Source organism: Leopardus geoffroyi, chromosome D3 (genome assembly GCF_018350155.1).
Source record: "Leopardus geoffroyi isolate Oge1 chromosome D3, O.geoffroyi_Oge1_pat1.0, whole genome shotgun sequence".
In the NCBI taxonomy this organism is placed as follows: domain Eukaryota; kingdom Metazoa; phylum Chordata; class Mammalia; order Carnivora; family Felidae; genus Leopardus; species Leopardus geoffroyi.
Genome location: NC_059339.1, coordinates 20600434 through 20621220, shown reverse-complemented (window position 1 = coordinate 20621220; position 20787 = coordinate 20600434). Strand labels below are relative to the sequence as shown.

The window sequence follows — 20787 nt, the reverse complement described above, 5'->3', positions numbered from 1 at the left end:
CAGGGTCTCCAAGGCCTCCCTGTCTGTTTCTCACCGGCAGTCCTGGGGGTGACAGAGACAGCTTTCTGTCTCAGGTCCCCATGGGCCTGCAGCAGTAAGTCAGAACTGATGCTTCTGCCCGTGTTCAGCACTAACAATATGGCTCATCCTCAGGCTGCAGGCCTGAGAAGGTTCTAGAGGCCTTGTTCCCAGAGTGGGAGCCAGAGAACCGAGCTGAGATCCCCAAGGGCCCATTTCTTCTGAGCACCACAGATGTGGTAACGCTGAGAGAAATCTCTTGGGAGCAGCCCACATAATTTGCTCCAACAATGTTGCTAATTCCCGTCCAGGTGAGGGTCACCTTCTGCCCCTGAAACCCTGACAGGGAGGCCTCCTGTGTCGGGGCACACTGTGCCCAGGACCCTGCAACAGAGCAGTGGAGACACGGACAGGCAGGTCCTGAGGGAATGCCTCCAGCTTGTTCTTCAAAAGAGGGGAAGAAGGAGCCCAGCACACCCCAGCCCATGATCACTCGCCTTGCTTTCCACAGCCAGTCACCTAAGCGGAGAACGAGGGGGGTGAGGAGGAGAGGGGTCCAGGTCAAGGTGGAGACAGTCCAGGCTGTGCCCCTGACTGAGCCCACCAGTGAGAGAACTGCACAAAGCCTCTCTCATCCCCTCCCCACTTTGGAGAGCAAAGAGGAATCCTTCATGCAAATCACTCCCCTCCTGGGTCCCGAAACCTACTCACTGAATATGGTGACAGCTGAGTGTGGGGTGGGGCTGGGGAGCCAATCGTGGACCCCGGTGAGCATAGAGCAGAGGGTACAAGGCAGGGTTCCAAGACTGGGTGCCCAGCTGAGACACCCCCCAGCCATCCCTGCACCTCCCCCAATGCACAGGGACAGACCTCCAGCGCCCCCTGCTGTCTCAGAGTTCAGACTCACTTAGGACTGGGAGAAGGAACTGGATGGAGTTGAGCAGAGAGAGGGACCCTCTGGACTTGAGCCTGCCTGGCACCCCACCCATCCCTACACAGGGGCGGGGGCTTCTGATCCCCCAAGTGCTACCTCCTGTGTGGCAGGCACCACCACACCTCAGTCCTTACTTCAGAGCTGTGGCTTCCTCAGCATGAATCACTCTGTGCCCCCCCACCACTTGGATAGTTGTGTTGTTGGGACGTCAGGTGAGTGACCCCCTCAGGCAAGTTGTGTCCTGAACTGAGGGTTAAGAAGGGCAGAGGGCAGGCTCACCACTCCACAGGCTGTATCAGGAAGGCCTGAGGAGACATCCCATCTCTTTGTCATGTCAGGACACTTCCCACCCAGGCAAGCCAGTCCCCATAATCCTCTGCACCTGAGCCCATCCTCACACTTGATGGGGCAGGGTCCATTAACAAGAATGCACATGAGATTCTTCAAGGACAGACTGTAATTAGAAACAAGGGGCATGTGCCTCTCACGTTGCCTTTTCCCAAGAGCACCCATAGGCGATAGTCAGCAACACAGTCATCCCAGGATGCAGCCAGGAAGCCCCAGTGGTGAGGGAGACACTGGAGGTGACTGGGTCCCCGGCACCAGATGGGTTTCCCTTCCAGACGGGACTGCATATTTGGGAAAACACAGAAGCTTGGGAATTGTAAGGACAGAGCTCATCCCATGACTCAGAAGTTCCTGGTGCTCTAAGCCCTCCTTTCTCAGTGTGCAATGTATTATAATTACTCACACCAGATCCTTCTCTAGTCCTTCTGTGTGTCACACAAGGTTCTCCTCCTCCTGTAAATATTCACACAATTGTTTTCCCCAGTACTTATCTAATCCATCTCTGCACTGTTCATGACAACACATCTAGGATATATCTTCTGGGATTTATATCATATATATATGTATATATATATATATATATATATATATATACACACACACACACATATATATATACATATATATATGAAACACAAACTACGTATATATAAACATGAGATATTGTTATGCACACACACACAACTTCTAGTCATCGACTCTCGATTAACATAGAACCGTGTGCTCTAGTCCTATAAATATATACTGCTTCCCATTGAATACCTCCCATGAAACATCTCCTCCTTGTCTGTCATAGTGAGTCAGATGAAAACCCAACAGGCTCCACGACCTTGACAGTTTTGTTTGTCCTTGCAGCACTGAGTGTCTGCAGTCTACCGGCAGTTAACTGGTGCCCAGGAAAGGTTTTTGAATTAAAAAGAATACATCAGTGTATAAAAAAAGAAAAAATACACATATCCACATTCTTTACCTTATTGCCAAAACTAGTACCTCTTCTTTCGTTTGAATCATCATAATCCATCCACATTTTTAAGCACAGAGATGGAGGTCATCTTAGACAAACCCTTAGGCCTCACACACAACCTCCAGGTAATTCCAAAATCCAGGGATCTCCACAATAAATATAATGCTAAAATGTCCACACTACCCAAAGCACTCTATAAATTCAATGCAATCCCCATAAAAACTCCAAGGACGTTTTGCACAGAAATAAAAAAAAACCCGAATTTTGTATAGAACCAGAAAAGACCCCAAATTGCCAAAGCAATCTTGAGAAGGAACAAACCTCGAGAAACCATTCTTTGTACTTTCAAATTATATTACAAAGCTGTAGTCATGAAAACCAATGTGGTATTGTTCTCGAGAGATGCATAAAGTGATGCCATGGAATAAAAAGACCAGAAAGTCATTCAAGTTCCTCTTGACCACCAGGGAAGACTTAGGCTGAAAACGGTCCTTTGCAAGGTCTCCGGAACAGAGCTACCATGGATTTGGGAGGGAATTCAGAAAGAATATACATGGATTCTAGAGCAGATGCACCAGATGGGATGCTTAGGATCTCACTGCTGTTTCCTGATGCACTTTGGGAGAGCAAATTGGAATCACTCAGACATCTGACAATGAGCACATTGACATAGATGCTGGGATAGAGTGTGAATCAACACACTCCATCTGGGTAAGAAGCACGTGTAAAGAATAATCTCATCAAGGTCAGGTCCCATCTGCCAAAGTTCCCCATGGGAGCTGCCCTCTGCTCTCTGCTGCTTCCTGCATTGGCATGGGTGCCTGGAGCCCTGGCTCTGCTGTCATACCCAGTTACCTCCTTCCCCTTTTGATACACCTTTACTGTTAGAGGAATGTGTGTAGAGACAACTCTTCAGTCCTGATCCATGAGCAGTCAAGGGAGCTATGGACAGTCTCACCCCCAGGAGTCTGAGCAGAACAGAGTCTGCCTTGAGGTGGTAGGGGTCCACGTTGGGAGACCTGGTCTAACGCTTAGGCAGAGGAGAGTGGCTAGAGCAGTGGGAGGCAGAAGTGATCTCTGATGGGCTCTGCTCACGTCATAAACTGGCATGTCTGTGTCTGGACGCTAGGGGGCACTCAAGGCCTCTTTTCAGGGGTCAGGGTAGATCAGAGCTGTGAATTGCCACCTGCCACTGCCTGTGCCCTCTGCTCAGGCCTCACATCTGTGACCTCCCCACCCCTGCCCTGAAATTGCCCCTACCTTGCCCATCCCCCTGACATCCTCAGACAGAGGCACCTAAAGAAGTCAGTGAGGAGTCAGAAAACAGGGGGGTCGCATTTGCATGGTTGGGCCCTCCCCCTCTCAACAGATCAAGAGGTGAAGGGAGAGGTGAAGGGAGGCTCTGCTCAGCTGTGAGGCAACAGAAGGCAGGATCGGTGCTGACCTCCGCCATGGCCTGGTCCCCTCTCCTCCTCACCCTCCTCGCTCACTGCACAGGTGACTTGATGTGGGGACATGGGAAGGGGTCCTGGAAGCACAAGTGTGGGCCTGATTCCTCCTCTTGTCTCTAGACCCCAAGAATATCCTCTCTGTTGTTTCTCTTTCCAGGGATTTGGGCTCAGTCGGGGCCGAATCAACCATCCTCAGTGTCTGGGTCCCTGGGCCAGAGGGTCACCATCTCCTGCACTGGAGTTGGTAGTTACGTGGGTTGGTACCAACAAATCCCAGGAATGTCCCCCAAAACCATCATCTATGATAATAACAACCGACCCTCCGGGGTCCCTGATCGATTCTCCGGCTCCAAGTCTGGCAGCACAGCCACCCTGACCATCACTGGGCTCCAGGCCGAGGACGAGGCTGATTATTACTGCTTATCGTGGTACAGCAGTAGCAGTGCTTACACAGTGGTCCAGGCCTGTGGGGAAGTGAGACAAAAACCTAGTTACTCATCTGTAAAGAGGGAAACACATCAGCAGTTGCCTCCTCAGCTCAGCCTGTGATTCTGCTCATTCCGTGGCTGATGACTTGGACCCAGGTCCATGCAAGGGCACCTCCCGTGAGTGAGGTTCCTCCTGTCCTCTCTGTCTTCAAAGTCACGCTCAGAAAACCCTTCCGACACAGAGTCTTGATGGAAGACAAATCTCGTGTTTTATCAGCTGAGGTATTTTACTTCTAGGCCAGATCATATCAATTTTTCCTTCTGATATAAAAATAAATGAAGCAATTTTGTTTTTCCTCTGAACTCTACCCATGTGGTGCCTGAAAAATAAGTCAGCCTTATTTGCATCTGGTACTATTATCTCCATGGCAGTGGCTAGTCTCTTCTTCTTATCTATTATTTATGAAAAATGCCAATTTGAAATTATAAAATTATGAGGATAAGTTTCAAAAATTTTGTCCATAGGAAAAACCCTGCATTCAATGTTTATAACAACTTACTCCTAATCACTAAAGCCTGAAAGCAACCTAAACGTGGCACATGGATATTTATTCTATGTTTAAAATAATCATCCAAACCAGGAACCAACGAAGAGGTCACCCAGGAGGTGCCACTTTTATAAATAATTTGATAATTATATCCAACATTGGAAGAAGCAAAACTCTGCAAACATCTGTAGGTCGCAGGGGTGCTAAACGCTGAAAAAGAATGAATCATGTGAACAGAAGAAAACACTCTGAGCCACAGATTATTCTATATGGTACTAATGACACTTAATTGACACTCTGTCATTGTCTGTCATTGTCTTCCAAACAAACGCAAACAAATCAGTGCACAACCACCACGCATACCCGTGTGAGCACACATACAAAGACAGGGTGTATCTAGGAGCTCACAAGCCAACCTAAAGGGCCCCCATGAGGCAAAACTAGAAAGATTTCAACCACTGGAACATGAAAGGATTGGGTTGTAACTCAGTGTCTACACATATGTTTGTCGTCCATATTGTTAACTGATGGTATAAGTAAATGGAATCAGATGAGACACTTTCCCGTGCAGAGATTTCATGGAACAGGTGTAAACCCTTGGCTTGAATGACATCAGGCATAACCCCCACTCAGTAAGTATGCACAAAGGCACCAACAAGAGGGACAGTCTGAAGAAGTGTCACAGTAAGAGAAGCTTAAGGACAATTCACAACTCAATGTCACAAAGAATCATAAACTGGATCATACAACAGAAAAGGGACATTAGGTAAAAACTAAGAAAATCTGAATAAACTGTGAATATTAATTGTTACGCGTTGAACTGTGTCTCCAACAATTCATGTGATTAAAAGTTCTAAAAACTCCCATATTTCAGGATGAGACCCTATTTGGAAATGAGACTGTTGCCGATGTAATTACCAGGGTGAGACCAGTAAAGTGTAAGAATATGTGTCATAGTCTTTCTCTGTCTGTTTTTCCTCTGACTTGGTCTGGAATGATGCTGAAAGGAATCTCACTATTTTAGAGAAAAAGGTCTATGAACCCACCCTACATTGTCCAGAGAACCCTGATAATCCCAGAAAAAATCTAGACATTTTGTTGTCTTTTCACTGTTAACCCATGGAACATTTACCAAATAAAGATAATAGGGTTGAATGTGAGTGGGATTCCCTTCCCTGAATGCCCCTTAATGGATGAGCAGAGAACAAATTTCTAAGAAGGTAGATTCCCTTGTACTGTATAATGGTTTATATCAATGTTCATCCTGAGAACACTTACAAAACTGGACTAATAGAGAGGAAAACGAGTCATAAGTACACCAGAGAAGAAAATTAAATTCCAGACTGAGTACAAAGGCCCGGTCAAAACCCAGATTGGGAAGTAAATACAGTGGATACCTCTCTGCCGAGAGCAGGTAGTCTTTTGACAAACAGAGACTTCAAAGAAAAGAGTAATAAAGGAATTTAAATTGTTTAAATCTAAATCTAGATTTAAGAAGAGAACAAAATAACAAAAATGATATTAAACTTAATATATTACATAATGATGTTACATTATATTGCATTTAAATGGACACATTGTTCCAGTTACAGACATGGATTGACATAAAAGAGCATAATGGTTAAAATTAAAAAAAAAAAAGTATACCCTGCAACCATGAAAGTACAAAAAGATGTGGTTATATAAGTGTCACGCCAAAGACTAAGGGAAGAAATTTTCTAGAAAACCAGTGACACATTTAATAGTGATAAAATAATCTATTCAAGAAAAAATAAAGAAGCTCAAATATAATAACATACCTTTGCAAAACTATCTGAAGAATAAATTATAGAAGCAAAGAGAGGAATAACTAGTCCACAATTACAGTTGCAGATGTTAACACAATGGTCTTAGTAACTGAATGAATACAGAAAAAAAAATAGTACACATTAAAAAGAGAACAGAAGAATTAAAAGGAGTACAAATCTGAACGGTAATTGCTTAAGTAATTACATAAAGACAGGAGTAAAAAAAAAAACTGAGGGATTTCCTGATTTACTTCTAATGGATTTGTACGCTTTATCTTGGTTCTGTGAGCAGGGGTGGCTCCCTGCGTCTCCTTCTTATTCCTTTCTTTCATCTTCCCACCTCTCTTATCTTGTCCTTTCCTTACCACTGACCCAGAGCTAGTGCACAGCAGGAAGGGATGCTCCGGCCACTGCACTGGGAGGACGGACTTGGCATATCTCACGTTCCTGTTCCCACGTAGTTCCCACATGCCCACCTTTACACATGTGACACAAACCCCTTTAACTGTCCTCAACCTTATTTTTCCCTCTCACGTCCTTCCCGACAGTGCACACAGCTGGAGCCCTCAACCTCACCATCATCCTTTCCCTCACCCTCAGTCCAGGGCCACGGTCACCTCTCCATGCTCTTCCTTGTGGGCCCTACTTGCTCATCTTCCTCCTCCAGATTCCCTGTATACTCAGCCCTCAGGCCCTCCGGACACGGCCTTGCCTGCTCTGTTGTAGTCAGGCACATTGTTGAAACTGACACCACAATGTCTGTCTAAAGTGTAAGTTTCTTAGTTAATAATACTGTACTGTAGATTTGAAATTTGCAGACAGGATAGATCTTAAGGGTTCTCATGAAAGAAAGAAGGAATCAAAGAAAGAAAGAAAGAAAGAAAGAAAGAAAGAAAGAAGAAAAGAGAGAGAAGAAAGAAAGAAAGAAAGAAAGAAGAAAAGAGAGAGAAGAAAGAAAGAAAAGAGAAGAAAGAAAGAAGAAGAGAGAAGAGAAAGAAAGAAAGAAAGAAGAAAAGAGAGAGAAGAAAAGAAGAAAAGAGAGAGAAGAAAGAAGAAAAGAGAGAGAAGAAAGAAAGAAGAAAAGAGAAGAAAGAAAGAAGAAAAGAGAGAGAAGAAAGAAAGAAAGAAAGAAGAGAGAGAAGAAAGAAAGAAGAAAAGAGAGAGAAGAAAGAAGAAAAGAGAGAAGAAAGAAAGAAAGAAGAAAAGAGAGAGAAGAAAGAAAGAAAGAAAGAAAGAAAGAAAGAAAGAAAGAAGAAAAGAGAGAGCGAAGAAAGGAAGGAAGGAAGGGAGCGAGGGAGGAAGAAAAATAGAAAACTGGCATGTATACGAAGTGATAAATGTATTGATTAGCTTGATTGTTTCACCTCACAGTTTTAATGTATATCCAATCTCCATTCTGTGCCTAAAGTGCATACGATGTTTGATTTTTTATTATACTTGGAAAAGCTGAAAAGTTAAACAGAATTAATAATAAAAACAATATGTTGCATTTCAACAATATTTCTCCCGTTTTCAATCTCTAAGAAATACAAATAAAATAAAAGCCAAGCACCTCACTCTGACATAGAAGTACTTTTACATTTAGGCGTCAAATGTCCTCACCCCTTTTGCACTTACATTCCATTTGCTCAAAGCTGCTGTCAAATGACGTAGTTTCCGTCCCCTCAACACATCATATCTGATGGCCCACTCACCTCCAATTCCATCTTCCTTCTGGGAAGGTAGTGTGTTTTATTTGTCCTGCTGTAGGAACCCTGGTCCCAACTCTCCACCCAGAGAACCAGTCTCCTCCCTCACGTGGCCCACCTGAGACAGCAGCTCAGGTGTGTGCTTCCAGAAACCGCTGCCTTCTCAACCCACTGTGGCCCCATTCATGGTGCTTCGTGGTGATTCACCACATTTCTTTCTCTGACCAACACAGAAACTCTCGGTGGGAAGGCTGTTTGTTCATATGAGTTACCTGGGGCACTGGGGCATATGGCACGTGGATGCTTGTGGTCTGACAGTGGCCAGGCTGTCAGGTCAGTGTCCCTGACATCCTTTCCAGGGACAGACTGAAGCTTGACCTGTGGGCAGCAGGGGGCACTGTCGGCCTCCCCAGGAAGAGCACACTGGGGGCCCCCTGCTGTGTACCCTACAACCCCCTTAGGGCGCCCACACTTTTGCCTATGTGTGCTAGTGGGGACTCAGCAGCTGTGTCCCCTCTGGCTGGGAGGGGTCTGCTGCTCACAGGTCTGTGGAAGGTTCCGGCAGCTGCTTCTTCCCTGGTGCCTCCCAGGAGACAAACTCTGAGTCTCTGTGGAAATCAGCCCCCTCTTTCTAAGGGACTAAGCTGACGCTTCAGCTAGTAGGCAGGACTGAAATCTGTGTGAACAGCCGGTCCCCATGAGGCCATGGAGAAGACAAAAGAAACCGCTACATGCCCGCCCTGATCTGGGGCTGCAGGAGGAGCATCCATCATGGCCTGGACCCTTCTCCTTGTGCTCCTGGTGCTCCTGGCTCACTGCACAGGTAGGGACATCTCCAGATCCATGGCAGCTCTTGAGTGGGTGTCACCCTCACTGTCACAGACCACCAAGCAGCTTAACCTTTTCCGCTGCCCCGTTTCCCATGAGGGTCTGTGTTTACAGGTTCCCTGTGCCAGCAGGGGATGACCCAGCTACCCTCCTTCTAAAGACTTCCACTGTGCTCCAGATCTATGGGGAAGTGAAACAAAAACCTGGCCTGCACCCTCCTGACCTGGTGTGCCCCTCACAACAGGGGCTCTACCACGCCTGGGCTAGGGGGTCAATAGCGTTGCCATTTCTTCTGTCAGCACCTGAGTTTCCTCAGTCCACTTGATCTGATAGTATCACATACTTTTCTTCAGATCAAAATTTGGATTAATCCATTGATAATATAGTCTCACCCTGTTAATGTTGCACTGGAAGTAATCCCATGCTCAGAGATTAATAGCTCTTAATGAAGAAATTGGATAAGAATGAAAAGGCTGATTCCGGCCATGCTCTCTGGAGAGTGTAGAGTGACGCAGATATGCTTCTGGTCCGAGAGTGTCCATTTGGGGTTGGGATGCAATCCCCACACACACGTGGGAATTGTATTATCTATTCTAGCATCAACCTCCAAAAATGAAAATTAGAAATAATATCATCTACAATAGCATCAAAAATATGAAACATATAAGGAAAGATCTGAAAGAATTTGAGAATTTTATGCACTAAAAATTATAAACCATTCAAAGGGAGATTAAAGGTTTAAATACATGTACAGATCTATCTGGCTTATGGGTCTAAATATTCAACTTGGGGGCGCCTGGGTGGCTCAGTCAGTTAAGCGTCCGACTTCAGCTCAGGTCACAATCTCGCGGTCCGTGAGTTCGAGCCCCACGTTGGGCTCTGGGCTGATGATGGCCCAGAGCCTGGAGCCTGCTTCCGATTCTGTGTCTCCCTCTGTCTCTGACCCTCCCCGTTCATGCTCTGTCTCTCTCTGTCTCAAAAATAAAATAAAAATAAACTTAAAAAATTTAATCTTAAATATTCAACTTGGTAAAGATGTCAATCCTCCCAGAATTGACCAATACAATCATTGTAATAGCTTTGGTAAAATGTCCTTGAAATGGTGGGGAATTTTAGAAAAGAAAAAAAGAAAAGAAAGTAGAAACACTAAGAAAACATGTGACTGGAATATAGCCCTGGGAGAATCCTGCCCTGTGTCCTCAGGCCAGCTTGTCTCTGAGGAGGATAAGGCCCAGGAAGTTGGTCTGAAGTCAGAAGAAACAAGTCAGGGTGAGAGCACAGACATGCAGTGTCAACCAAGGACACGGACCGGGTAGAGGACCCTCGGTCTGAAGGCCGAAACACGGAGTGTGAGTGCAACAGGCCTGTCGCTGGGGACCCCTGGCGACGAGTCTATATAGTGCCCCCCACGGTGTGCATCTGGGGCGATGGTTTCTGTTCATCACTTCAACCTGGCGAAGGACCCCGTGACTTGTAACTTGTTGGAGAATTGGGGCCAGAAGACAGGTACATGAAGAGGGCAGCATGTGATCTCAGAAACTCTGTATTTTCAAGGGTTACAAGTGGAACTTGCATCCATAATTCCCGGGAAGACAGTCTGAGGAAACTGATCAAAAATAGGTCACCTCCAATGGCTGCCTTGGCCTCTCTTGGAAGGCATGTGGGTGTATCCCTAGCCCACATGGGATGTTGTTTGCCTGGTCTTGTGGAGGCATATGTAGTGGGAAGTCATGCCTACTGGAGAAGTCTTGTGTGCTGAAGTTCTTGACTGCAACTTAAGGATGAATTTGAACCCCACTGACCAGCACAATGAAAGGCCCCATGTCCCAGGCCTAGGAGGAAATGAGATTCTAGTTCCTTGAGCACCCACGCCCAATTTCATCTGTCTACAATGACAGTTTTCATGGATTCTTTCTACTAACTTGTCAATGTAAGGCAAGATCTACATGATCTTGTAAGGAATGATCTGATCTGTGAGGAAATTTAAAATGAGTGTGTATCTTAGCAAATGTGTATCAAGTCTCCTGCACCGATGTAGCAGAGGAACGCCCAGGGTTTCCTTCTCAATTTGTATTCAGATTTATTATCTCCTTTCTGCCATTCCCTCCCCATTCGCTAACCTTGCTGGCATCCCGAGCTTTGTGCTCTGAATCCCCAAAGTGAGTTAGGCTTTGGACCAAGTAATAAGGAACTCCAAATATCCCTGCCCCCTATATTTTCTGTAATTTAGGTTCCTGTTTCCAGGATCTACAGACTCATCCATCCATGACGTTGGGGTCAGATCTCAAGGACAAAATCATCTGTAGCAGAAAAAGCAGCAACATGAGATGAAATTGTGGCCTGCCACAAAACACATATGTGGAAGCCATAGAAATATGGACTGGGGAGATCTTGTCTCATTGTTATCTGAGATGAAACCTCTGGCTTCAGGTCTGCCAAGGCATGATTTCTTAGGTCCTGTCCTAAGACAAGTCTGGCCACTGGGTCCAGACATGGGGCCATCTGGACAAACACTGTCCCAGATCAGTGAAGAATCAAGATGCAGCCTCCCTCCTCCTCTTGTGGGCCCTTCACTCTCTGGACACTTATTGCATCTGACTGTACATAATTTACAATCTGTCCTCATCCTCTCAAACTATGTCCCCAAATCCAGTCCTTGGCAACACATATTGTGATACCGTCTCACATGGGGCAGAAATCCCTTGATGCAATGGTCAGCCTTCCCCGGGGGCCAGGTCCATGAAGTGTCAAGTTGGAACCAGAGACACAGGAGTCCAACTGCATTTGACTTAGGACAGTTGACTCACCAAGAGTTCCTTCGTCCCACACTATTTACTAAAACATACTTGGTGCCACACTTGGTCTAGAGGCTCAGGATACAGTGTAGGCAAGACAGAGATTGTCCCTGTCCTCAGGGAGCTGACGCTATCTGGGAAAGGGAAAACAAACCAGGAAAAGCATAAACACATGTAAAATGTTACCATGGAGTGAGAGGAGTTGAGTATTGTAGGTGGATACAGGAGCCACTAGAGCATTTGACAAAAAGACACAGGAACTAATTCAAGCTTATGAAGAAAAGTCCAGATGTTTCAGTGAACATGAATGAGGAGGAGGGAGGAAGGAAGCCAGTGGGAACACCGGTAGCTGTGAGAGGATAATGGGCAGAGTCAGCAAGTTTGGGGAGGAAGGAGGCACCGAAGAAAGGGGTGTGGCTTCGAACTAACCCTTAGGAGCTGGATGGCATGTGAGTGAGCTCCTAGGGAGAACATTCTTGATCAGGGGTATGGAGATGAGGCCCCAAGTTCACCCCCATGATGGAAGCATCAACAACCTCCCTGCCTTGTTCAGTGGTAACATGGGGATATTTTGGGGTGTCTGGGTGGTTGGGTCGCTTAAGTGTCTGACTCTTGATTTCAGCTCAGGCCATGATCTCACGGTTTGTGAGTGCAAGCCCCACGTCAGGCAGCTTTGCATTGGCAGTGTGGAGCCTGCTTGGGATTCTCTTTTGCTCTCTCTCTGCCCCTCCCCTACTCATTTTCTCTTTCTCTCTCTCTCTCTCTCTCTCTCTCTCTCAAAATAAATAAATAAATAAATAAATAAATAAATAAATAAAACTTAAGAAAATAAAACACAGGCATATTTTCTCTCTAGATAACAAGTGGGAAATCCTTCAGGACTCACTCTTCTTTCTCTGATAGTTATCTGAGATGACCCTTCTCCATGACCCCCATGTCCCCAGGCTGATTTCCCACATAAGAACAAAATGCCTCTGCATTCCCATGTATCGCATCCACACAACAAGCCATCCAGAATGAGAGATCCTCGTCATCCTGGACCCATTGATCAGGAATCCCAGCCTTCAGGACTGGACCAGATCTCTTACACCATCTTCCCTGCCATCAACATGGTACCAGAAAGAAATTCATCTGATTTCTCCCAGAAACATGAGGTTCATCCCAGCATTTGGAGCCGGGATCAATCACATTCTGACAGCATGAGTGGAAGATGTGGGTCTGGATAGGAGAGGAAAAGGTCAGACGGTTTGTGCAAGCATCCCCACCTTATATATCACTCAGCTCTTTATTACCAGCTCTGCCCTCCACCCTCATAGCTGGTTCATGTTTGAGTCTTGTGTACGTTAAGAGCTGAACAGGGGACACAGACCATGGGGTTTCTGTCTCATACGATTGTAATTCTGACTCCCAGAGTTTTCTAATGTCTTATAACACATAAGACATCCCATGACCACCTGTGGTTTTCTCCTCCATCTGTCCCTTCCTCAGGAGAGGACCAGTCCCAGAGGCCCAGCACAAGATGCTCTGTACACATCCCATGATGGTTCCTCATCTGCTCCAGTCCCCAGTAAGTGCCACCCCAGGCCACCTCAGGATCATTGCTGAGAGACTCCACCTCACAGGGAGGTCACAGAAGGCACTACCACATTTAACCTTTTCTGTGTCCTGGGAGTGGGATCAGAATTAGCCAGACTCAAAAAGCCAAATATCTGATTCTCATACAAATACAGAATGAACAAGTGTAAAATATGTTACTCAACTCATCTATTAGTGAGAAGACCAATAAAATGGTGAAGCTTGAATAAAGATCAGATAAAAAACAAAAATACTTACAGTTCACCAGGAAAACGGACTTTGAAAAAATATTTTTGTGTGTTGGAGATACACTGCTAAATTTGCAACAAGCAAGGAATCACATAAGAGGAAAAAACATGTGTCCTGCACAGAAAGAGACACGTTTTCATGGGGTAGCACAGTGCTCTGGATTTGATCCTGACTGAAAAAGAATCTGAGCAGAGATGCCACCTCGACCCTGACCCATGAACAGCCAAGGTAGCCATGGCCAGACCTTGAAGAGTCTGGGTAGAGTATACAGCTTTCCTTGAGGTAATGGGAGGCAACATAAGGGGATACCTGGCCCTAAAGCAGGGGATAGGGGACAAAGCAGTAGGATGTCAGGAGGTGTGTCTGACTGGCTCCAGTCACATGTCACACAATGCTGTGTCTGGGCCTGGACCACCAAGGGACACATACGGCCCATTTCAAGGGTTAAAAGGTGATCAGAGCTGGGACCTGCCACCTGGAACTGCCTGTGCCCTATGTTCAGGGCTCACAGTGGTGACATCCACCCCCCCTGGCCCCACACAGCCCCTCCCATACCCATCCCCTTACCTCCTCAACAGAGAGACCTGACCCAGGGCCAGTGAAGTGTTAGACAGCTATGAGTCTCATTTGCATGGACAGATCCTCCCCCTCTTAGAGAATGAAAAGGGGAAGAGACCTATTAGGGGAGGTCTGCACACCGTGGGTTACAGAAGGTAGGAACAGTGATGACTTCCACCATGGCCTGGACCCCTCTTCTCCTCACCCTACTTGCTCACTGTACAGGTAACTGGATGTGAGGCCAAGGGAAGGGGCCCTTGGAGGACATGTGGGTCCTGCTTTTTCCTCTTGCCTCTAGACCCCGGCATCACGGTCTCTGTGTCTCTCATTTGCAGGGTCCTGGGCCCAGTCTGTGCTGACTCAGCCACCATCAGTGTCTGGGACCCTAGGCCAGAGGATCACCATCTCCTGCACCGGAAGCAGCTCCAACATCGGGGGATGGTAATGCTGTGAGCTGGTACCAACAAGTCCCAGGAATGGGCCCCAAAACCGTCATCTATTGGGATAACAGCAAACCCTCGGGGGTCCCAGATAGATTCTCCAGCTCAAAGTCTGGCAGTTCAGGCACCCTGACCATCACTGGGCTGCAGGCTGTGGCTGAGGACGAGGCTGATTATTACTGCTCAGCGTGGGATGATAGTCTCAGTGCTCACACAGTGCTCCAGGCCTGTGGGGAAGTGAGACGAAAACATGCTGTGCCTGCAGTGATGGGATTTCTTTTGCAGCCCCCATCTTCTGCCAAGACAGCTGGTTCCCCTTTTGTTTGACCTAAATCTGAGCTCTGAAACCCAACTCAGGGAACTTTCTCTAGGATATGTGTCCTCGTCCTCTCAATTGTGTCTCTGCAGCCTGTCCTTGCAGGTACACATTTTCTGTTTCATGCAAACTGAGCAGAAATTCCTGTACGCTGGGATATTGCCCTGGGGACAGAGTCCCTGAGGCTTGTGCCTGTCTGCTAGGGCTACGATGACATAACCGTAGCCTGTGTGGCTAATCCAAAAGATATTGATTTTCTCACAGTTCTGGATGCTGAATGTCCAAGTTCAACGTGTTGCCAGGTTTGATTTCTCCTGAGGTCTCTCTCTTTGGCTTGCAGACGGTGGCGTTCTTCCTGGGTGCTCACATGGCCTTGTTTGTGTTTTCCCTCTGGTGTCTCTACCTCTTCTTATAAAGACATCATCCCTATTTTCTAGGACACCACCCATATGACCTCATTTATCCATAATTACATGCTTCAATGCCTTATCTGCAAACATCACAATGTGGGTTAGGATTTCCACATAGGGTTTTGAGGGCACACAGTTCAGTCCTTATCAAGGGGTCAGGACAGAACCAGGACTCAGAGTCCAGCTGTGTCTGGCTTAGGATAGTCCACTCTTCTAATGGTATGCATTCACACCCTTTACTGAACCCTTGCTACATGGCAGACTTGGGTCTAAGGGGTCAGGACACAGCAAAGGAAACACATGGAGGGTACACCTGCTCAGGGAACTGACAGTGTCTGGAAATAGAAGAAACAGAAGTAAAACATACTGTGTCTCAGGCTGACTTCCCAGATTGGGACAAATGTCCCTGCAGTCCCAGAATAAGGTCCATACAACACACCCTCTGGACGAGAGATTTGCCCTCCATGACCCACTGACCAGAAACTTCGGTTTTCAAGTTGCCTGGACCAGATCACTCCACCATCTCCCCTGAAATCATCATGGTGACCAGGGAGGGGATTGTCCGAGTGGCTTGGGTAATACAGTGGCTATCTGGTTGGAACTGGGCTTAGTCACTGACTAATCACATGGCTGGGGATTTGGGGTTCAAATAGGAGAAGAAAATGATAAGTTTCACCAAATATGGCCGTGCCTACCACCTCTTCTTCCCTCTACCCTCTTTGTTATTCAAGTTGGGACATGGACTATGGACACTGGCATCTGGGCAGGGGACATGGGCCAGGTTGTTTCCATCTCATAAAATCATAGCTCAATCCCATGACCATTCTGATGTCCATGCACCTGATCAATTCCAGACCAACACACACTCACTCCCAGGCACGAGGTGTTGATATGAAATGTAAGCATTCACATGAGAGTTAGAAAGCAGAAAGTATAGGGGCGCCTGGATGGCTCAGTTGGTTAGGCGACTGACTTCGGCTCAGGTCATGATCTCACAGATCGTGAGTTCAAGCCCCGTGTCAGGCTCTGTGCTGACAGCTCAGAGCCTGGAGCCTGCTTCGGATTCTGTGTCTCCCGCTCTCTCTACCCCTCCCCTGCTCACACTCTGTGTCTCTCTATCTCTCAATAAAAATTAAAAAAAGAAAGAAAGCAGAAAGTATATTACTCACATGATGACCTTCTCTTCCCAGAGGTAGAAAGAAGGTAAAGAGTTGCAAGAAACTTCAATGGTGGTCACTTCCCCACCACCTGACACCTGTGATCACCTTGTGATCATGATTTCTCATGGTCTTTGCAGGACCTAGAGCACAGACTTAGCATTGCCTGACCAGTTGTCTTGATCCCTCTGTAGAACTGAACCATGCAAAGGGCTAGAAAAAAACCAAGAATAAGACTGAGATTTGGATAAAGGACTGCACATGAGTTAGGGTTCTCCTAAGAAAAAGAACCTATAAGATGCATGTGTATATGTATGTGTAATATAATGTATGTATATGTGCATGTCTATGTGTGCATATCAATCTATCTGAGATATTTATTTTAAGGACTCTTTAGCCATTGTTGTAGAGGTTGGCAAGTCCAAAATCCACAGTGTGGGCTGGAAGGCCACAGACCCAGGAGAGGAAGTGTAGATGTTGTAGTTTTGTTCTGAGGGCAATGTGTTCCCAGAATCCCTTCTTTCTGTGCAAGGTCAGTCTTTTCTACATCAAGGCCTTCACCTGATTGGATGAGGCCCATTCGCATTGTGGATGGTAATTGGCTTTAATAAAAGTCTACTGACTTAATTCCATTTTTTAAAATTTATTCCTTTATTTGAGAGAGAGAGAGAGAGAGAGAGAAAGAGAGAGAGCACAGTGGGGGGGGCAGTGAGAGAAGGGGAGAGAGAATCCTAATCAGGCTCCGTGCTTTCAGCTCAGACCCTAATGCAGGGCTCAATCTTATGAACCGTGAGATCATGACCTGATCTGAAATCAAGAGTCAGTTGCTTAACTGACTGAGCCACCCAGGTGTCCCTACTCATTTACTTCTTAATATCATGTGAAATATATATTTGCAGAAACTACTAAAATCATGTTAGACCAAACATCTGGCTCTCATGGCCTACACAAGCGACACATAATTTAACCATCACAGACCCAATTCCTCAGGGTGTGGAATGGACTAAGAAGTGTGAGACAGGTATGCCCTCATTGGCGATTTAAGGAGCGAGGTGTCAGGTCGTGGCCACCACAGACTGGATGCCCCTAGTCCTCCCTGTTCTTACTTACCACCCAGATGAATGCTTCCTGAGCTCCAGCAGGGATCCTACCCTAGCTCTGCCCCACTCTCTGAAGTGTTGACCCTGCCCTGTGCTCACAGATCTCCACACCTCTCTCTGCTGATCCAGCCTCCATCAGGGACAGAGACCCCAGGACAGAAATGCACTCTCCACTGCCCCCCAAAGGAGCAACAGCAGTGGACAGAATGACATGATTTTGACACATCATTACCGGGATATCTCCTCAAATCTCTGGACTCAACCAGAGATGAGCCAAATCATTGACTCAACCATGTACCCTGGGACCAAGGTTCCTTCTTTGTCTCCACATCATGCTACCTCATCAGCACTTGTTTCCAATCCAGAATGAAGCCAGACATCACTGACCAACACAACCCAAAGGTCCTAGTGCTCCTCCAATGACCCAGGCTCAGGAACATGAGATCCAACCTTCTTGGGCCCCACAGTCAATCCACTCCATCCTGCAGTGCTAACTACAGGTTGACTACTTCTTCCACTTTGTCCTCTCCTTCTCCTTCTTCTTCTTCTGTTTTTTTCTTCTCCTTCCTTGAGACTCCCCTGTCTGTGTCTCCACTGCTCTGTTACAGGGTCCTGGGCACAGTCTCCACTGACATAGGAAGCATACATGTCAGGGTCTGTGGGACAGAAGGTCACCCTCACCTGCACTGGAAACAGTAACAATGTTGGAACAAATTATGTGGGCTGGTACCAACAGATTTCTCACGGTGGCCCCAAAACTGTGATGCTCAGGACAAGTAGGCTCTCACAGTTCCAGATCTCTGACTCCCACTCTGGGAACACAGCCTCTTTGACCATATTGGGCCTACAGCTTAAGGACGAGGCTGACTATTACTGCTCAGTGTGGGATGAAAGCATCAATGCTGACACAGTGCTACAGGCCCATGGGGACCTAAGACAAAAGCCTGCCCCTGCCCCTCGTTATTGTCACCCCCATTACTGCCTGTGACAAACAAACAGGGAGACCATGGACACCCTAGAGGGTGTGAGGGTCTGCTCTGAGCACAGAACGACCTTAAAAGGTCGGTCACAGTTGCTCTCCCTCATACTGTTTTTTTCTAAAAACAAAGCAAAACAAAACTATTGAGATAATTTGCATGCCACAAAGTTCATTCATTTACAGTATACAATTCCATGGTCTTTAGTATAGTTCCACAGTTGGACAACCTCTATCATGACTGAATTTACCACATTTCCATCACCTGCAGAGAAACCTTGGACCTACTAGCAGTGAAGTCACTGTCGCCACTGCGCTCAGCCCTTTGTAGCCACAAATTCCATTCTGTCTGCAGTGATTTCTTGGGGGTATTTCACGTGCACTGTAACACTGAACATGTGCCATTTTAAGTGCCCCATTCACCCACATTAGGTGCATGCACGTTGCTGTGGGAACATCACCATCTGTAAATGTATGGAATGTTTCACTTAGTTGCATATCATCCTTGTGTGGGGCCCATGCTAATCTATCTGGAAGATTCCAATTTTATTGCATAGGCTGTCAAAACAAACATGTGATTGCCTTCTGTTGCCGAATTCTTAGGTGTAATACATTTTTGAGGTCCATCTAGTTATACCTGGCTCTGTAGTTCACTTTTTTAAGTTGGTGACTAGTATTTCACTGTATGGATGCACCATATATTCCTTATCTATTTATCAGCTGATGGACATTTGTGTCGTTGACACCTTCTGTCTATTATGCATTGTGTCTATTGCTGCCATAAACACTCCTATACAAGCTGTTTGTGTGGACATATATTTTAGTTTCTTTTGGTTTGATACCTAATAGCTGAATGCCTGGGCCATATCATGACTTTATTATACACTTCTGAATAAAGTGCCAGACTGTTCTCCAATGTGGCTGCAAAGGATCGCATTCCCACTAGCATACATGAGGTTTCAGATGACCATCTCCTCATAAAGCTGAAGTGGTATGTAAGTGGTTTTGATCTGCATTTCCCTAATGAGTAGGGATGTTGGGCTCCTTTTCATGGTCTCTACTGTTTCTATCACACTACCAGGAGCCTAGGCTCTGAAACTCTCCAGGAAGCATTGACTTTAAGGAGCTTTAGTCTGAGCTATTGTTGAAATTGTAGGCTCAGCCTGCTCACGTGAACACAGCAGAAAATCCCCGCTCAGGAAGATAATTTTCTCAGAGACACTGGAATGGGGAGACTGAGGGATGTGAGGACCATAGTTAGGAATGTCCTGTGGAATCTGCCTGTGCCAGGCATGGCACGCGCAGGACTTCAGACCTGTTCTGGAATCTCTTCCTGACCATGCCGTTCACTAGTCAGCACAGGAGACAAACTTCAGGCTCAGCAAGTCTCCCCATGGCTCAGAAGAGAAGGTGCCCCTGGGAACCAAGGAATGGTGGCAGCCCCTTCTTCCCCGCCAACACACAGCGGCAACTTTATGAACCCACACATTCCACAGAGACTCCAGCCTATCCCTGACAAAAAATGCATAAACTCTAGGAAAAAATGAAAAATCCTTTCAAAAAGATAGAAAAGAACTTGCATAAATAGAAAGATAAACTTGTTGGTAGTTTGGCTTAATGATTTCTTTTTCCCTAATATTTACAAGGACAATTTTAAGGACAGAAATAGTCTAGAGCATTTTGCAAATGAATGGACAAAGAAGTAGGACATAAATTGTTGGATATTGAGACATTTGTTAAAGCTAAAATAACCAATGTGATACTGATACAAGAATAAAAAACAAGATACGTATTAGCATCCAAGAAAATAATCTATGCATGCAATGCACTTAAGAGTGATGTTTGAAGCACCATCCAGCAGGTAGACAAAATAACCTCACACATGAATAGTTTACTTTTGAATTCTAGTAAAGTGAGATTTTCCATAAGATCTATGAAAAACTAATTTTTATGTAAATTTAAAATGGTTCCAGCAATGATGGAAAAACCCAGGAAGGAGTCAACCACCTGAAATTCTGGGCACCAATTCCAGTGTGTGGTAAGGGATTTCCCCACACCAGCAAGCCATACTGGGACATCAGCTGGGTGCCCTACAAGTCAACTCAATTCTGACACTCAGTGCTGGAGATAACTCAGATCCCACAGGGTAAGGGCTCAGTCCTGCAAGAATGCCCTCCATTTGGGGTGCCAATCACAAGTCTTGGGTGTTACCTGAGC

General features: G+C 46.1%; 3 protein-coding genes, 1 non-coding gene and 1 gene segment (V, D, J or C); 4 read left to right on the top strand and 1 right to left on the bottom strand.

The window, feature by feature from the left end:
* The window catches only part of LOC123587584 (immunoglobulin lambda-1 light chain-like), an 876584-nt gene that overhangs the window by 289740 nt on the left and 566057 nt on the right, over positions 1-20787 (top strand). The gene's annotated exons all lie outside the window — the stretch shown is intronic.
* LOC123587586 overlaps positions 1-20787 on the top strand; it is a 1001573-nt gene that overhangs the window by 437987 nt on the left and 542799 nt on the right.
* LOC123587588 (immunoglobulin lambda-1 light chain-like) overlaps positions 1-20787 on the top strand; it is an 824513-nt gene that overhangs the window by 265814 nt on the left and 537912 nt on the right. The window lies entirely within an intron of this gene.
* The window catches only part of LOC123587590 (immunoglobulin lambda-1 light chain-like), a 577236-nt gene that overhangs the window by 27044 nt on the left and 529405 nt on the right, over positions 1-20787 (top strand). The gene's annotated exons all lie outside the window — the stretch shown is intronic.
* LOC123588617 lies at positions 19039-19142 on the bottom strand. The gene has a single exon (XR_006707939.1). It is a non-coding gene; the product is annotated as a U6 spliceosomal RNA (small nuclear RNA).